This window comes from Tachysurus vachellii, chromosome 14 (assembly GCF_030014155.1).
Source record: "Tachysurus vachellii isolate PV-2020 chromosome 14, HZAU_Pvac_v1, whole genome shotgun sequence".
In the NCBI taxonomy this organism is placed as follows: domain Eukaryota; kingdom Metazoa; phylum Chordata; class Actinopteri; order Siluriformes; family Bagridae; genus Tachysurus; species Tachysurus vachellii.
The window spans coordinates 1,188,780-1,193,779 of NC_083473.1; the positions used below are offsets into that span (position 1 = coordinate 1,188,780).

General features: G+C 41.8%; 1 protein-coding gene across 1 annotated transcript in view; it reads right to left on the reverse strand.

The window, feature by feature from the left end:
• Positions 1–4,328: 4,328 nt before the first annotated feature.
• rnf5 (ring finger protein 5) overlaps positions 4,329–5,000 on the reverse strand; it is a 7,418-nt gene continuing 6,746 nt past the window's right edge. Inside the window, exon 6 of the mRNA XM_060886447.1 lies at positions 4,329–5,000. This exon is cut by the window's right edge and continues 1,838 nt beyond it. The gene's annotated coding sequence lies outside the window, so the exon portion shown is untranslated.

The window sequence follows — 5,000 nt, forward strand, 5'->3', positions numbered from 1 at the left end:
GGGGGTTCGATTCCCGCCTCCGCCTTGTGTGTGTGGAGTTTGCATGTTCTCCTCGTGCCTCAGGGGTTTCCTCCGGGTACTCCGGTTTCCTCCCCAGTCCAAAGACATGCATGGTAGGTTGATTGGCATCTCTGGAAAATTGTCCGTAGTGTGTGCGTGTGTGTGAGTGAATGAGTGTGTGTGTGTGTGTGTGCGTGCCCTGCGATGGGTTGGCACTCCGTCCAGGGTGTATCCTGCCTTGATGCCCGATGACGCCGGAGATAGGCACAGGCTCCCCGTGACCCGAGGTAGTTCAGATAAGCGGTAGAAGATGAATGAATGAATGAAAATCCATCTGTTCAAAGAGTCGCTGTGGCAGAGGATGTGTGCTATGGGAGACTTTAATGCCTGGGAGTAATTAGTCAAGCCCTTAGTGTACCAGGATCTGGAGACACTGTTGTACATCCCCCCTTTTGACGCATGGCCTTGCCCATGCACCGACATTTCAACATACACAACGTTTTGTCGTTTACAGCAGGTTTCTGTGGGGCTGTTTTTGCTGATCCATCTGCTTGGGCATTACCCTGTAAAATGGGATCATTATTTCCACTATGTTCTTCACACCTACATATAGCAATAGATTTTGGTAGTAGGATTGCATCCAGGAGTTCAGAAATCAGGCCATTGTGTGCCATTGCTTTACCTGAAGATGTAGAAACCTCTTGTCTTTCCACAATGTACCAAAATCATGCACTACTCCAAACGCATATCTACTGTCAGTACAAATGATGACAGATTTGTCTTGTGCTAACTTGCATGCTGCTGTTAGAGCCACCAACTAGGCTGCTTTTGCAGAGAGATGTCCTGGTAATGATTCAGCTTTAACTACTGTATTTCATGTTACATAACTACTACATAACCTACTGCAACACAATTATGTGGTTCTCCATCCGCTTCTGTGGGAAGATGTTTTGCAGGGTTTAATACAGTATAGTTCACTTTATCATTTGGCATTTTAAGTAAAGTAGTGTGATATCTCAGCCATCGTGCTGCAGACATATGTCCAGTTTTCTGTTCAAGAAGAAGTGACACTGCATGTGGGACCAAAAGAGTTGTCACTGTATCCCACAATATCCCTAGAAGCATTAAGTGGTTTTTCAGCTGCTGCTACTTGAGCACATAAGCAGCCCTGGGATTTCTTTAGGATTACAAGGAATCACAGCACAGAGTATAGAGGCATTCTGTGTTAGGCCTAAAAAGAAAGCATACAGTGAGGTGTATGCCAGGTTAGACACAAAGGAAAGTAAGGAGGACTTGTACAGAGAATGTTAATAAGAAGTACAGAGATGGTCAAAAGGAGCTGCACTGCGTCTTTGTGGATTTAGAGAAAGTGTACGACAGGGTGCCATTAGAGGAGCTACAGTATGGTACTGTATGTCAAGTCAAGAAGCTTTTATTGTCATTACAACCATATATAACTGTTACAGTACACAGTGACATGAGACAACGTTTCTCCAGGATCAGGATGTTACATAAAACAAAGACAGAGCTATAAGGACTTAGTAAGTTAGTCCTAGATACATAAAGTGTATCTGTGTAACCTGGTGTACACAGTGTGAGACAAGACAGACAGACAAGACAGACAGACAAGACAGTGCAGGACAAGACAAGACAAACAGACAAAACAAAAGACAGTGCAAACAAAAACATTGCAAGACAATACACAAAATACAACATACAAAAGACAAAACACAGAAACAGCACCAGTGTACATGCTGTATGTTCAACAATATTACGTGTGCAGAAATACCTGAATGAACACAGTGTTATAGCAGCAGTTACCTGAGATATTGTAAAGTTTTGTGCAAAACAGCAATCAACTGAAATGTGACAATGTGCAAACAGCATGTAAACATATTGATGGATGTATATTGGAAGTGTGTGTATTTGGTGTAGGTCTGTGCAGTCCATACAGATGATGTTGTGCTCAGTTCAGTTTCAGTTGTTAAGGAGTCTGATGGCTTGTGGGAGGAAACTGATACACAGTCTGGTCGTGAGGCCCGAATGCTTCAGTACCTTTATCCAGACAGCAGGAGGGTGAAGCATGTGTGTGAGGGGTGTGTGGGATGAAGAGTGTGTGTGAGGGGTGTGTGGGATGAAGAGTGTGTGTGAGGGGTGTGTGGGGTGAAGCGTGTGTGTGAGGGGTGTGTGGGGTGAAGCGTGTGTGTGAGGGGTGTGTGGGGTGAAGAGTTATGTTCAGGATATGTATGAGAGGAGTATGACAGCAATGACAGAGTTCAGGGTGGAGGTGGGGATACATCAAGGATCATCTGAGTCCCTACTTGTTTGTTATGGTGATGAAGGATGATGATTTAACAGATGAAGTCAGACAGGAATCTCTGTGGACAATGATGTTTGTGGAGGACATTGTGATCTTTAATGAGAGTAGAGAGGAGCAGGTGGAAGAACACCTGGAAAGGTGGAGGTCTGCTTTGGAAAGAAGAGGGATGAAAGTCAGTCATAGTGAGACAGAATACATGTGTATGAACGAGAGGGAGGGAAGTAGAACAGAGTGAGGTCAAGAAGGTGCAGCAGTTTAAATATTTAGGGTCAACCGTCCGGTGTGATGGGGAGTGTGGAAAAGAGGTGAAGAGGTGAGTGCAGGTGGGTTGTAGTTGGTGGAGAAAAGGGTCAGGAGTGTTGTGTGTGACAGAAGAGTGTCAGGAGTGTTGTGTGTGTGACAGAAGAGTGTCAGCAAGGACCAAAGGAGCTCTGCTGTATGTGTTAGAGACTGTAGCAGTGAGGAAAAGACATGAGGCAGAGATGGAGGTAGCAGAGATGAGGATGTTGAGGTTCTCTTTAGGAGTGACGAGGATGGACAGGATTAGGAAGGAGCACATCAGAGGGACAGCTCAGGTTGGCTGTTTTAGGGACAAGGACAGAGAAGTAAAATTTGCATGTAGATGCATGTAAAATTTACCACAGATGCTGCAACTCTCTGGCAGCCCAAATTGTACATGCCTCTACAAACAAAAGTCTATTCTTTGGACAGATGAGTCCAAGAGTTATTTAGTCATATTCAAATCCACCATGTTTGGAGAAAAGCCAATTCCAGGAAAACAACCTCCTCCCAACAGTGAAGCATGGTGGGGGAAATGAGAAGTTCTGGGGCTGCTTTTCTGCCTCTGGGCCAGGGCAACTCCATATTATTCAGGGAAACTTAATTTCTCAGACTTGTCAAAAAATTCTTAAAGAGAATCTTCTGCCATCAGCCAGAGAGCTAAAGCTGGGCCAAAAATGGGTGGTGCAACAAGACAACAACCGTAAGCATTCAAGCAAATCCACCAAGGAATGGCTTAAAAGAAAGAAGGTTCACGTTCAAGGAGTGGGCAAAAATCCCCAAAGACAGACGTGAGAGACTGGTCAGTGGTCAGTGACAAAAGGAAGTGCCACAAGCTACTTACAAATTTCTAGTTTTTTGTGATTAAGCCTTTCTGTTCAATAAATAATGACAATATCCTTTTTTTTTTTTGTTTGTGTCCATCATTGGGAAGTTTTGATTCACAAATTGGGTTTTGGATGTATATTTGATTAGGTTATTTTCACACAAAACATGAGATGATTATCTATCTATCTATCTATCTATCTATCTATCTATCTATCTATCTATCTATCTATCTAAATAAAATGATTGTGTACATGTAAATAAAATTTTAAATTTGTGTATAATGTGTAAAATAGAACTAAATATAAAATCAAGGTAAAACAGGACAGGAAAAAAAATATATAAAAGAGAACAGATAGAAATGAAGAGAATAAACAGAATGAAACAGAAGCCAATATGGAACCCAGAACAGAAGAGAACTGCAAGCAGAACCAGAACCTTCTCCACCTCTGCTCTCCTACCAGAACATCAAGATCTTATAACTAAACTCTTCTGTCTCTCCCTCTAACAGCGATGGACTATGTTCTGTGGTTGGCCCTAAACTCTAACACGAGAGCCATCTGTCTTTAGCCTTTTAAACTACTTTCTTCTTCAGCCTTATGATGTTCCTGATCACTGGAAAAAGAATAGAATTAAAATATATATTCTATAGAACAGATTTAAACATACAGAACAGAATATAAACAAAGAAAAAGAACAAAATTAACCTAAAAAACAGAAAACAACAGAATCAAGAGGAAAGGAACACAATAGAAAGAAACAGAACAGGATAGAACCAAAGAACAGAGCAGAACTTAGAGCCAGAACATAAAGTCAAATAAAGTAAAATAGAACCAAAAGAACCAAAGTTCAAAACTTGGCCAATAAACCGGATTCTGAAATGAACAGAGAACAGAACACTGTGTAAATCCAGTAGGAAACATTTATTCACTGACTTTCTGTAAAGAGCCCCGCCCACTTTTACACATCACCTGTAAGCCCCGCCCACAACACCCAGCACATATATAACTCTCCTGTTCGGGTCAAAAAGACAAGCATCACAACAGCAAGATAAAGCACATACACTCACACACCATCATCATCATCATCACATTCCATTTGTGAGTTTAAAACATCCTTGTCCACTTCCCCTTGATCGAGTCTGCTTGGCCTTTATAAAGATTTAGTTAAATCAACATTTTACAAAAACGGCAGGTTCTTAAAAGGGAGTGTTGAAAAAATGCCTCTGCCTCAAATGCTAGTCAAAACGATGCTAGCATAACATCAAATCACTAGTGTTCTGAGTTTGCCAAAGGAATACATCTGGAGTTGTTCAGTCTGGTTGGAATTCATGTTCCTGGCGTGGTTCTGACCTTCCTGATGATCCACACTTCCTCTCTCATGCTGCGAGTGCTCGCTCTCAGAAGCAGTCAGAAAGGGGCATGTTAGAAAAAGAAATTTTATACACCGCCTCCATAACGCATCATAATGATGTCATTACTACAATCTTACAGAATAAAGTACAGAAATAGTCAATCTCTAGACAAAAACACACACACACACACGTCACAGTGTGAAACTCATTCATACTGTAGAA